Source organism: Biomphalaria glabrata, chromosome 4, assembly GCF_947242115.1.
Source record: "Biomphalaria glabrata chromosome 4, xgBioGlab47.1, whole genome shotgun sequence".
Classification (NCBI taxonomy): domain Eukaryota; kingdom Metazoa; phylum Mollusca; class Gastropoda; family Planorbidae; genus Biomphalaria; species Biomphalaria glabrata.
The window spans coordinates 9,726,569-9,741,558 of NC_074714.1; the positions used below are offsets into that span (position 1 = coordinate 9,726,569).

General features: G+C 34.9%; 1 protein-coding gene across 5 annotated transcripts in view; it reads right to left on the reverse strand.

Moving 5' to 3' along the window:
• LOC106075360 (uncharacterized) overlaps positions 1 to 14,990 on the reverse strand; it is a 70,392-nt gene that overhangs the window by 46,109 nt on the left and 9,293 nt on the right. Inside the window, exon 1 of one of the 5 annotated variants that reach the window (XM_056026019.1) lies at positions 1,250 to 1,271. The exons of the other annotated variants lie outside the window; for them this stretch is intronic. The gene's annotated coding sequence lies outside the window, so the exon portion shown is untranslated. Of the gene's footprint in view, positions 1 to 1,249; positions 1,272 to 14,990 lie in introns of those variants that run through there. 5 annotated transcript variants of the gene reach the window in all.

Consider the following 14,990-nt stretch of genomic DNA (forward strand, 5'->3'; position numbering starts at 1 on the left):
ATAACACAGAGTCAACAATAGAGAGTTCCTAGCTGTTTACAGACCACAATATACTTCATTCTCCATACAAAGAATGCTCCTTTAGGCTGACATCGTGTATGATAAAAGTACTTTAACCATACCATTCCTAGCCCCTCATTACTATTGTAAAAAAAAAAAAAATGGTGTGGGTGTGCCCAAGTAAAAATTCAAAAAATTATCGATTTTAAATTTCTAGTCTATTGATTTCTAGTGATGACAAATTTCGGCCCGACTTTTAAAACAAGCAAAATTTAAAAAAAAAAAGTTAAAAAAAAATCGTATCTAAGATAAAGAACAACACACAACTACATATCTCAATGATGTAGAAGTTATTTCGCTTGTTCGACAAAAAAATAATTGTCAATAATGAATTGATTTATAGATTGATTTTTAATTGATTCGTGATTTTTTTAGGTACAATAAGTAATTATTTAAAGTTTCATCTTGCTCCGAGAATGGGTGCGGGAGAAATAAGGTGAACAACTATATAAAGGTAGGGGGGGATACTACATATCTAGCCATATCTATGAACACTGAAGGATTGATTTCCGTTGTGGCATCATAGAATATAATTATTTACCATTAATTGACTTATTGTTTTTGTTTTTTCTCATTGATTCGTATTGTCTTTGCCAATTGTGCAAAGTTTCAACTTGATCCGAGAATGGGTGTAGGAGAAATAATGTGTTCAATTTTATTTTTTTTGCCAGGACTGACTGAGTGAATAAGTTTTGTAAAAATATTAGGCCGTATGATATCTTCATTTCTTAACAAAGCTACAGACCGGCCAAGGAATTTCGTTTTATTCAGATTATGCCAAAAGATATTTGTATTTCGCTGAAGTAATTACTAATCATTTCGCTGAAGTAGTTACTAATCTGTTCTATACCTCTGTTACCTAGAGACTCTTATGCAGATATCTGGTATGAGATATTTGCATGCCTCTATCTTTAGACTACAAAAATCAATATCTTCGATCTTATCTTATTACATACAGACGTTACTTTAAAAAAAATGATTACGTCCTACGCGTGTTCCTATGTCATTGTAAAGTCATCTAATATAAGGGGAGGCTACAAACTTACAATGAATAGACGGTCTATTTATTAATATCTTAGTTACATAATTATTAGGAATCTTTACTGTTAATGACAAAATAGTTTCAGGCCTAACTCCATTGAAATTCTAAGTAAATGTAGAACATCCTTTTTTTTCTTGATTTTCTTACCGCATTTTCCTAAAAAACCTGGCAACTTTGTGTCTGCGTGTCCACAGCAGACAACATCAATAGACAATTCGGTCAAGTAGTCATTTCCTGATACGAGTAAAAACATAAGTGATTAGCCTATTCACAATTTTGATGATGCGATTTCACACAGGCCAGTATGAAATGCAGTTTTGAATGGAACAACACAGACGGCGTGAATACGTTCTTCTACGAGCACTCGCAGAGGAAATTGATATAGATTACACAAGAAGACCATATATTTCATACAAAATCAACTTTATCTTATCTTATATACTACAGACGTTACTTCAAATAATAAGATAATTATGTCATACGCATTTCATCTGGCAATCTAGTCATGCATGTTAATCAAGGAATTAAGCTCTGCAAAATCGTTGGTTTTCGTGACTGATTCAGGCAACCCATTCCATTCTCTAATGGCACTAGGGAAGAACAATAATAATAATAATAATAATAATAATAATCGCAAGTCTACTGAACATCTGCTGTACTGGGATAGGCCTATTCTGACCGACAAAACGGTAGATTTCAATCGCCCGGATCTGCTGTTCATCGATAAAAAAGAAAAAACCGCTACCATTATCGATATCGCCGTACCACTGTCTCATAATTTAAGAAAAACTGAGATAGAAAAACAAAGAAAATATGGGAACCTAGGCTTGGAGATTAAGCGTCTATGGAAATTGTCCAAAATAACAATATACCCCATTGTTATATCAACCGAGGGGATAATAACAACTGACCTCACAGACACCTTCAAGGCCCTTAACATTCCTAGGAACATCTTCGTTGCCTGTCAGAAGGCGGTACTGCTGCAGACCTGCCACATCACCAGAAAATTCCTCAGTGGAAACTGTTAAAGGGACTACGATGAATTTTGTTTCTCTTTAGCGAAACTCGACCCTGGCAGCGCCAGAGAATGACTACTCGTTCATTTCTAACATAATAATAATAATCTTTATTATCCGTAAGGAAATTTGTCTTACAATTTGTGCATTACACCAAACAAAAAACATTATAACTATAAGAAACCAAAGTGTACATTCACACCAGACTCACTTGTATGAATTTGTTCTAGCATATGGAATAAGAAATGTGCATCTATCTTTGTGTCTTTCTGAGTATTTCATTAGTTGTTTTTTTTTTATATTTGTACGTTCTGGTTGAGTGTTTTATGTATTAGAGCTACTTTACTTTTTATTCTGCTATCCTGAAGTGTCTCTAAGTTTAATGATTTACTAATGGTGTTACTCTAATCAAATTAGAATATCTGTTTGTTATGATGTGCAACTGTGTTCTTCTTAAAAGCAAAATGTATTATGCAAGTTGAAACAATTGCTTACTATTTACGACTTTGGCCATTAATAATAATAATGGTAATGTCACAGACCTATAGATATATTATATGGGTCTATGGGTAATGTCTTCGATTGCGAAGAGGTTGAGTGCAGTGTTTCACGTGACTATGCAAACCCAGTTGCGACCTACACATTTTTCCGCATCTCGTGCAGACAAAGCCGTTGTGATGATAGATCTAGATCTACGAATAATTAGCATCAACAAAGATTTCTAAAGAGAGTTTAGTCTATGCATACAAGTGTTATCGTGGACTGTTAACCAAATCAAGTCTCGGCGGCTGGGCGTGCTGTGATTGAAATAACAGAAATGAGGACTAGATCACGCCAATGCACTTGATCGACCAAAAGCAAGCCTCGTTTTCATGAGTATGATATAAAGTAAATACACTGTTTAAGAGCAAACAAACATACACATAAACATTTGTTGTTGTTTTTTTTTGTTAAAGTTTCTTGTGAGAGAAAATTATTTTCTTATGTACTGTAACAATGGCGACTGACCTACTTCCGTTGAAATGAAGAATGAATAATTATATCTACGTGCTTCTTGTATTCAATAAGTACATTCTAGATTCTATTGCTATTTACTTTTCATTCTTCTATCTTGAAGTGTCTCTAAGTTTAATGATTTACTATTGGTGTCACCCTGATCAAATTAGAATATCTGTTTATTATGATATGCAACTGTGTTCTTTTTAATTATATCTACGTGCTTCTTGTATTCAATAAGTACATTCTAGATTCTATTGCATAACTTTGGGGGGAGGGGCAGAAAGATAAATTGTTTTCTACTTTGACCCTTAAAAGTAACAACTAAAAAGTGTATGTATGTATCACTTTGAACTGTCAAGCGTTGAAAGTTCGTTGTACTGTAAGTTCGTTAAAATACTTCTTCGTGGCAATAACAGATCTAGTTGTATTGAAATCATTCCATCTGAGCGAAGACTTTCTGATATAAACTTATATTTGTTCAAACAATGAGTCATCATAGGACCTAAACACATACACACATAATCACAGGACCCATACACACGTACACACACGTACACACACACACGGTCCTGGAAAGGAATACAAAGATAATAAATGTTATCATACAAAGGCTCTATACGTATTGTTAGCTTCTCGTTTCCTGAGCCACCACCCACCGCCCCCAGTCCCTTTCCGCGAGTGTAAATAATTCCCAGTGGAGTGACAACCGGAATAATTCCAACTAGAGTTTGGTAGAAAACATATGGGCACTGAGCAATGTGTTGCCACGGAATGACTCTTTCATGGGCATGGTGAATGAAAAAAGGCAAATGAAAGGTCTGAAGGGTGTATCCACGGAATAGTTCTATCGTGGACATTCTTCTCAAAGAACCCAATGAAAGGCGTCTGAAGTGTTGCCATGGATCAAGGCATGTTTAGATAACGAAGCAAACTGAAGGTTTCGAAGAGGGTATTGCCACGAAATATAAATCATAATGGAAAGTAAATATAATGGGCAAATAAAGGTTGGAATCCTGTAGTCACAGTCAACCCCCCCCCCAAACAACTAGTTTAAAAAGGTTGAATCCTGAAGTCCCCCCCCCTTTCAAACAACTAGTTTGAAAAGGTTGAATCCTGTGCCCCCCCCCCCAAACCACTAGTTTAACGGCGATTAGCAAGATTAGTAAAGCAAGAGGAGAACTATTGTAATAATACTTTTTGAAAGGTGGAATAACTCCGCATTTATAACTATATATCTCAATAACGGAGAAGTTATCTTCCGTAATCGATATCAAACAAATAAATTACCAATAATTAATTGACTAAATGGTTAATTGTTAAATGATTCGTATTTTGTGAGATACAATAAATAATTGTTGAAAGTTTTAACTTGATCAGAGAAAAGGTTTGAGAGAAATAATGTGTGCAATTATCTAAGTGGACAAAACCCTACATATTTAGCTTTATTGCTGAATTATGAACATCTGTATCAAAAACATTTTTACTACAAGTAATTAATTAACTAATTGATTATTTTTTTATTGATTCATGTATTGTTTTTTTTTTTTGCCAATGAATAATTGTGCAAAGTTTCAACTTGATCCGACATTGGGTGTGGGAGAAATAACGTGTGCAAACTTTTTACCAGACAGGCAGAATGAGCATTGTAAAAAAAAAATGGGGGAAAAAATTATGAATTCCCACCCATGACAAAAATATGAGATATTGTTTTGTCATTTTGGAGACATAAAATGCACATGGTCTATTCTGTATAACATGACACAGGTTCACAGCCCCAAAAGGGCACAAAAAGGATATTCGGTTTAAGAATTAAAAAAAAAATACTTTGCGTGTTCTTACAAAAACCACCTCACACATCTTTGAGATCTTCCCCCCCCCCCAAAAAAAAAAAAAAAAAAAAACTTAAATCGTCTCCCATAAGATAATAGATTCACTTATTCTGATAAAATGTGTGGGTCAAAGTTGAATCTTCGAATCCACGTACAATTCTGCAAGATTACATGATCTTTAAATTCAAAGATAGTGTACTATGGAAAATATTTAACGCCTCCCTATAAGGATTTCGCTTTAAAGTAAGATATTTAAAGATCTATGTATATCTTCATAACTGGGCAATACAGCCTGCGTTATGCAAGAGACAGGGATATAAATCAAGCTAAGGTCGAAAAACAGCAAGACCATCTATGGGAGCCGTATAGGTTCATGACACAAGAGGCTCAAAAGTCATTTTACCCAAAGGTACAAAGATAGTTTGTTGTGTTCCTAAAAGATACTAAGATAGTTTGTTGTGTTCCTAAAAGATACTAAGATAGTTTGTTGTGTTCCTAAAAGATACTAAGATAGTTTGTTGTGTTCCTAAAAGATACTAAGATAGTTTGTTGTGTTCCTAAAAGATACTAAGATAGTTTGTTGTGTTCCTAAAAGATACTAAGTTAGTTTGTTGTGTTCCTAAAAGATACTAAGATAGTTTGTGGTGCTCATCAAAGGTACAAAGATAGTTTGTTGTGTTCCTAAAAGGTACTAAGATAATTTGTGGTTTTCCTCAAAGGTACTAAGAAAGTGAGTGATGTCACATAGAGGTATATTTCCTGACTCGTTGAAAGCAAAAATATCTAACAGGGGGTAATCACCCAAGGTCCCGAGATATGAAGATTTTTTTGATTTTTTTTTTGCCACCAAATATGCGGGGCCTCTGCCACCCTTTCTACTATAACTATTACGCTATATACTGAAATACAGTGTGGTGTTACTCAATATATAACAGTCAGTAGTAGCAGAGCAAGTACAAAGCATGATAAATTGACCCCACATATGACACTCGCCCAATGACTTCAGAGATCTTCCAAAAGCTACGGCTATGGCTTCCTGTGTAATTGGTTGTAATCTAATGTCAACCAATTAACAAGGTAGAAGATCTGTATGCTATAATCTTAGCAATCACTTTTTAAGTTGCGATAATTGAAAAGACGCGTATATGTTATATTAGAAATGCGTTCGTTTGTAGAGAGAATTATAAGGGATAAATTTAGCAATGCGCGTATAACAATAGAATTAACTAATATGTTTGTTTTAATCAACAGGTTTGACTCGTGAATATCAGACATAACGTCACCAGTCAGGGTCGGTCTTAGACTACTGCAACCAAGGCGGCCGCAGTGAGCCCCGCACTTTCATAGGCCCCGAGCGAAATCTAGGTGTAAATTATTAAATTAAACCATTGTCACTTATTACTAAAGGATTCATAGAATTCTCTTGAAAATGCAAAATATACGAAAAAAAGTCATGAAAATCTGAAATTATTAAAATCTTCTGAAAACTGAAGCAAATCTCCTTAAAAACAGTCAAAATTGTTATTTCGGGGTTTCATTCAATATGGAAAACGCCAATCCTACTCGCTATAAAAAAAAACAACTGTTTTGTCAGCTTTCATTTAATAAAAATGTAATAATAAGGCGAATTTTAACAAGAAGTTCAAAGACTTAATTTACTTTAATAGTCACTGGCATACAAATATAGATCTAAATCTATCTCGACCGTCTCGACCTCTTAAAAAAAAAAGCGATATTTTGCTAGTCGATAGTAAATCTAAAAAGCAGATCTGAGTGTTCATCGGCTTTTGGTTGGAAAACTACTTTCTTTTGTAGATGTTAACATCTCAGTGATTTTGTACTTAGTAAAGTATGAATAAAATGCAAAGACAAATTTATTTTCTAATTTAAAAAATCTTAATTTTCACTTATTGTCATAATCCCTACCTAGACTAGGCCCCGCGCAATTTGTTTCGCATAGGGCCCCGCAATCTGTAGGACCGGCCCTGTCACCAGTATTATCGTACGATTCCAAAAGTAAGAGAAAATCATTTAATGGCATAGTAAAAAGTAAAACACCCCTTTGCCTTTCTGATCTTGAGATCTATGGGGCGGATGATAAAAAGGTCATCTGTTTCTGTACCCCACGGTCAACGAGGACGCCATGTGGCCAGCACAACGACCAGCCGTCTCTACTTTTCCTCTGCTAAAATTAGGTACATATTAGAGGTGGACTCAGGGGCCCGAAATCCCGAAATTATAAAGCCCAGTCTTCACCGAGATTCGAACCCGAAACCCCTGGGTTTCACCACGATTTAATGGCATGGTAAGGTATAGTTACTCCTTATTTACTCTTTCTGTACTCTGTACTGAATACAGATTGGTGTATACACAGTGCTAGTTTTTGATTTTCTACTTGAGAATAGATTAGAAGTCTTTGTGTAGAGAAGGATAAGAAGTGAGGGTGTGTAGACAGCTTGGTTCGGCTCGGACAGGGAACAGCAGTCAACAATATAATCGATAGGCTCGATACCTAGCATTACCACAGTACACACACACGGACTCAACTACACACACACACACACACTGTGTCAACACGCACACAAGAGGGGAAACATTATCCGCCTCATACTTCAGTCCATATATTATCAAGCAACATTTACTCGACTGAGAGCTGTCCCTATTGTGGGCTGGTATAGAAAACAAGTCGATACCCATACCTTAGAGTTGGCAGCTAGTACACACACACACACACACACACAGAGGAGGTGCACCCAGTGCATGTCCTGAACATGTTTCTAGGACATTTTTTTTTATTTACTAATTAAATATTTGCTATACTGCCAACTAGTAATGTTCACCTAAAAATATTTTTAAATAAGATACTTCGATATAATGTAAGTCATTTGCGCCTAACACACCCAATAAATAAATAAATAAAGCGACAGATGTAAACGTCTGGAAATTATTCAGTCAGCGACTCAATAGTAACGAGTTAAGATAAACACATTGGATTTCTTTATGAAGACATAGAAAAACAAACTAAAACGTATCCATGGTTCAAACATGGCCAAATAAAAATAAGGGGACAAAACCCCACATATTTAGCCACATCTGCGAATACAGAAGGATTACTTTCCCTCGTTGGTAGCAAAGAAAATAATTAATTACCAGTAATTAATTGACTAATTGGTTAGTGTTTTTTATTGATTCACGTGTTGTCTTCGCCAATGAATATTTGTGCAAAGTTTCAACTTGAATGCGGTGTGTGAGAAAAAACGTGCTCAAACTTTTTTAGCAGACAGACAGACAGACAGAGTGAGTTGATATAAGCTTTGGAAAAAAAAAAAAAAGATAGCACAATGTGTAACTCTAGAATCTAGATCCATACTGAAAACGTTATATTGTAGCTTACATTTCAGCCATGAGACTTTTGTTCAATTATAACGATTCTTTTTTCAAGCGCAGGAAGTAATGCTTAACTGGTTAAGTATTGTTAATTAATATTGGCTACGATACTATAAGAGATCCCATTGGATAGGGAAAAATAAAGGATTGCGAAAGAGATGGGATCACTATATACTAATATCATGTATATGAGTCGTGGATAAAATGTTCATTATTATTGACAAAATGAGGACATCTTACTTATAAATTTATTATGAATGCAGACAGCTTTCCAGGCAGCGAACAATAGTTGTAGTTTTAAAACAGTGCCAATAAAATATTAACAATGCTATTGTGTGTCTCTGAGTCAGCCTATCCATCTGAAAGTGTTGTTGTTTTTTCAGGGTTTTGAATCTTGACGGAAATAATTTATCAAGAATTTTTAATAAAGTAGTATCATATGAATTTGCGTTTTTCTTTAAAAACCCAATTTCGCGCACTATCTCGCTGAAACGAAGGTGAGCTTTGACTGTTAGTCCTTCATGGAAGCGTCGGTCATCTGGGTATGTTTGTTTTTTCACACGTCAAAAATATTTCATATGCAATGATTCCTTTATCGATTTAAATAAATTAAATCTGCATTAGTATCAATTATAAATGAGAAGAAATTCTCTGAGGAAAAATAGGACAACAAAAACAAATTATCAAGGGATACAATCCAAATATGTTTTTCTTTTCAAAACCGATAGCCAAACTGAATTTGTTTTTTAGGCCGAATGGTACTGTGAAAGACGTCAGAAAATGAAAGCAAATACACTATTCTGTTTTGTAGAATTAAATTAAGTGTACGGCTTTGAAAATGTATCATCCACAAATTCTTACATCGTTTGACCATTTAATTCATTGTACTCATTTCAAGACTAAAAGTAAAATTGTCTTTGCACTACAATAATAAAAAAAGCTTCTTGCATTTGTTGATTTTAAAATAAGCATGCACATGCATATAGACTATAACTACAATATCTACCATACTCTACTAAAAGGGAAGCAATCGATTAAATTTTATACTCCTCATTTATACTGTAATTGTAAACCTACACCTAATAATACTAATATTGAGCGTCGTTGATAGAAATAATAACTATAATATTCTTTTTTTTTTCAAGAGTGTGAGATTCAAACATCACAGAGAAGACACGTGATTACACTTCACCATCATTACAGAGATCGAATAAGTCAAGTGCTATAGATGACTGGAATGAAATTCTACGGACAGTGAGCTAGGTGGTGTTAAGTAGATACAGCTCTACAATCAATAGACTAGCATGTGTTTAGCGTTAGGCCGAGTAAATGGAGCTCTACAATCAATAGGCTAGCATGTGTTTAGTGTTGGGCCCGGGTTTACTCACGTCATCTCTGAAGGCATGTTAACCCGTTACATCACTTTAACTAAGGGACGGGTTGATTTATGCTTTGAAAAGCAGGGTTGGGGGGGGGGGAGGGAGGACTTCAATAAGCGGACCATCACGGGTACAACTCTAGTCATACAAATACGGTAGTGAAGATATATAAGGTCAGTAGAAGATAAGTATACATACGGATTACATACGTTAGAGAGAATAAAATTGTTAAAAATTAAACTATAGCTTTTATATAGCGCTACTTCATGCTTATAGCATGCTCAGAGCGCTATGGTTCAATCTCATTTGTGGACCAGTGAGTGTGTGTGTGTGTGTGTGTGTGTGTGTGGAGGGGTGTTTCTGAGAGAATGTTTTCCGTGCTGCCATTAGGCGCTCAGTAAACATAACTCTGCCCGAATTTGGCGTCGAACCTTGAGCCCCCTTAGCCAAGCCAAGTTCAAGCGTACTTAGCCTCTCGACCACGCTTCCAAAATATAGAAATATTGTTTATTAAGTTTTCTTGTTCTACAAGTGAACATAGAAATCTACAGACAATCCATTCTATAATCAGGAGAATGAAGAAAATAAACTTCTCTCTCTTTTAGACTTCTCTATTGAACATCAGTGCTAGCCAAGACTACAATCATTAAAATGGCTTTTAAAAAATTTTGTAGATAAGTTTAAGCAAAAAGCCTTTTTAAATAAAAATTAAAAGACGGTATGCAAGTCACCATCACATCACAAAGATACAAGTCACAACATTACAAATATACAAGTCACCATCACATCACAAAGATAAAAGTCACAACATTACAAAGATACAAGTCATCATCACATCACAAAGATAAAAGTCACAACATCACAAAGATAAAAAGTCACAACATCACAAAGATGCAAGTCTCATCACATCACAAAGATAAAAAGTCACAACATCACAAAGATAAAAAGTCACATCACAAAGATAAAAAGTCACAACATCACAAAGATGCAAGTCTCATCACATCACAAAAATAAAAAGTCAAAACATCACAAAGATAAAAAGTCACAACATCACAAAGATAAAAGTCACAACATCACAAAGATAAAAAGTCAAAACATCACAAAGATAAAAACTCAAAACATCACAAAGATAAAAAGTCACAACATCACAAAGATAAAAAGTCACAACATCACAAAGATAAAAAGTCACAACATCACAAAGATAAAAAGTCACAACATCACAAACATGCAAGTCTCATCACATCACAAAGATAAAAAGTCAAAACATCACAAAGATAAAAAGTCACAACATCACAAAGATGCAAGTCTCATCACATCACAAAGATAAAAAGTCACAACATCACAAAGATAAAAAGTCAAAACATCACAAGGACACAAGTCAGCATCACGTATAAATAAACATATAATTCACCAATTAAATAGAACTAGATTTTTCCCAAAAGCGATCCATTAGTAACTCAAAAAATGTTCTTTCCGTCAACTAGTTCTAGTAACTTGAAATGTGTCTCGTGTATTTTCATGTTTGAACTGTTAATTCTGACATGTACAGTGTTAACCTAATACTATCAGAATAGAGAGCGTACACAACGTATTATTTCTCAAATTGCACACAAGCGAAATTAAACCTAATGACGGACAATAGAAAAACAACCTTTGTGCCAACACTCTTATCTGATACTAGCTCTACATACTGGTGCTAGTAGTTCAATTTAATTGTGCATATATTCCCACTAACTCAGTAGCAAATGTAAACTTTCAATAGACAAACTATAGTTAAACACACACACAGACACACAAACACACACAAACCGTCTAAGTAAACCTCGACGAAATGAAATCTACAATTACTCACTATGAATCTAACACCCAACTCTCGGGCTATATCAGACGACGTTCAAACAGTGGCTCTAAAAGGCTCGTTTAATTAGTGGGAGTTAAAAGGCAATGGAGCCTGGTCGTTAAGGGAGAAATAAAACAATAGAGGATCAATAGCACCATGGGATTTCAGGGATCGCTAAAAGGTTTTTTTTTTTTTTTTTTTTTTGCTTTTTTTTTTTTTTTTTGTTGTTGTTTTTGGTCGTCCAGTAATGTGACACTGTCATTCGTTTTTAATAGCCATTGTACGGTTAAACAGTAGATACAGATTATACTGTACAATACATTGCAATACATATAATATCTTAAAAGTGGCCACGCAGATAATACAGAGACACTGCTTATAGCATAAGTCCAGCCATTCATTTTTTTTTTAAATGTTTGTAAAATGTTTTACACGTTTTTGGATGTTCCTTCGGAGTTAAAGATAATCTACTTCATAGTTCGAACCTCCCGCAGGATGAGGGGTGATGGCAGCGTTCAGGGTATGAAACCAGACCATTGAGTCACGAAAACAAATATGGACAAACTTTGTTTACAGATGCTTACGCCGGATATTGGAAAGTAGGTGGCCAGAAAAGAGAGATCTACTTTCAACTAGTGGGACAGTATCAAGCAAAACCCTTAAAGCCCAGAATAGTAAAAAGCGAACAAATAGCTGGATAGGACGAAACCTTGCGAAAACCAAGACTACCAAGACAGGCACAAATGGAATTCGCAAGGAATGAGGAAAGTGGTAGGTCCAAGCAAACTTGAAAAAGATCGTTCATGAGCGACGTTAAGGCTACTAGAATGATACATGGAAGCAGTTGAAGAAAGCTGCCCAGAACCAAGTTCGGTGGAGAGGCGTGGTTGCGGCCTTATGCTCTCATGGAGGCTCACGGAAATAAGTCGGGAAGAGGTTTGAGGGAAAAGTTCTCCGTCAGAATGAATCGCGCGCCCCAAGAAAAACGTGGAGACCACAACGAGGAAAACGCAAGCTGGGATGTCTTCGTATTACATGGCGCCGCACATTCATGGAGGACCTCAGGACAAGTGAAAACCAGCTGAGAAGAGGCTGTAGACCGATTTCTATAAAGACATTGCAGCCCAATGCGCCGAAGACAGTCTGAAGAATTTTAAAACTTTTTTCTATCTTTTACACTAGCAAAGTAGCAATATATATATATATATATATATATATATATATATATATATATAAAGTTTGTGTGTTTATTTGTGGACATTTTTAGGGTTTCAGCGATGTTATTTTTCTTGTCTCACAAGAGATTTACAGAGGATGAAAAAGATTTTTTTTTTTTCAAAATGCCTTATATACATAGATACAAATGTGAAAGTGGGCCCTACAGAGGTGGAGATACGTCCGTTCCAAAAGCAAGCATTAAGAGACGAACACAGAACTCGAATAAGAATTACAAGAGACTAATAAAGACCTATATACGCAACTCTTACATTTAAAGAGTCATGTTTAGAATGTGACACAAACTCTTTGAAGAGTACATACATGAAGAACATCAAGAGAGCGTTTGTTAAGTGTGTGTTTGTGTGATTTCGTCAGTTTCCTGTAGTTGGCGAGATTCTGTTGACTTAATATGCCATTACGTAATACACAGCAACTGTCATAGACTTTCCCGCCACGTAAATTATTTCTTTTTACAAATTATCACATTCTGACAGAGTCTGGCCAAACTATGACCCATTTTACATATCACTGTTGGTGACAAATTAGCACATTTTCCTTAATGACAAATGACATATACATGAAACAAGATTCCATCTTTTTGAAGTAAGCCTATATGTAATAATTTGCTATGATAAACAGAAAGTAAAGGTAAAATATATGTAATAATTTCCTACGAAACTCATAAGGTAAATGTACAGTACATGTTATAATTTGCTATGATAATTAGCAAATGACATATACATGAAACAAGATTCCATCTTTTTGAAGTATATATAATAATTTGCTATGATAAACAAAAGGTAAAGATAAAATATATGTAATAATTTGCTATGATAATCAAGAAGTAGACTAAAGGCGGTCGATTAAGTCTTTTAGGTTCACTTAGTATACAATGAAGACTAACCAAAAAGTCTGCCTTTCAGGTATGATTTTTTTTTTATAATTACCACAAAGTAAATCCATTTACTTTTCAGAAATATTGGGGCGCTATTAAGGGTCAATCTTTCTTTTCTTTTAGAGTTAAAATACTTTAATACTCATGCATCCAAATGTATTACTCAAAGGGGACCCAGTAAGTTTAAGGTCGTGCGTATGAACTAACCGGTCATACTGTTGCGTGCACATAATTATTACATTTCACAAAGCAAGCCACCTTTGAGCCACCCTTAGCCATAATGCCATCATAAAGCCCCTTCTCATTGATCCTAACCCTTCCTTAGTACTATTCCTTATTATTCAATGACACATTTCATGCAAGCAACCATAACTTCGAAAGTCAAACTGTATAGATGTCCATTTAAGGCGGGATTTATATGGAAACCCTTTGAAAAATGAAAGAAAACAATGGGAGGTCTTAAGAGGGATACACTATACGACATGAGAAGACAACTCCCACTCTACTTCAACCGATCGATGTATCATTTTATTGCTGAATAATTAAGGAATGTGTGGAGGATATTCCAAACAAACAACAAGACATTTTTTCATTCAAAGTAAAGTTCAAGGGGGTCAGATAGTTCTAAATCTAAGATGAACTACAATGGCAGGGATCTAATAACAGTCCTAGATCCACAGCCGAGATGTGCTGCACATAAGATTCCAGATCAGGCAGTTCTTTTTAGGGTTCATCTTGAAAGTTAATTTACAATAAAAACTTAAGGGACAACAGATACAATCCAATAGATCTAGAGAACATGAGAAGAAACAAACTCTTGCTTTTTTTTTTTTTTTCATATGCCCGTCTTTTTTTTTTATTATTTTAGGTGAAGCCTGTAATTTTAAAAACACTGCCATTCTATTTTGTGTGTTTTATCTAGCGACGAGATCTTACCATTGTAAAGAAGATGGAATGGTTTCCACTGAGATAACTCAGATATGTAGTCAATAAAATAGCCTTGGCCTGCTTAGTCTATTTTAGGCTTTTGATTGACTTCAGCGAAAGCTCAATAAATAATATTGTTCTAGAGAATCTAAATATCTCACACAAAACGTCTTTTAAAACGTACATTTCAAAACCTACTCACACATTTCAAAACCTACTCACACATTTCAAAACCTACTCACACATTTCAAAACCTACTCATACATTTCAAAACCTACTCATACATTTCAAAACCTACTCACACATTTCAAAAGCTACTCATACATTTCAAAACCTACTCACACATTTCAAAACCTACTCACACATTTCAAAACCTACTCATACATTTCAAAACCTAC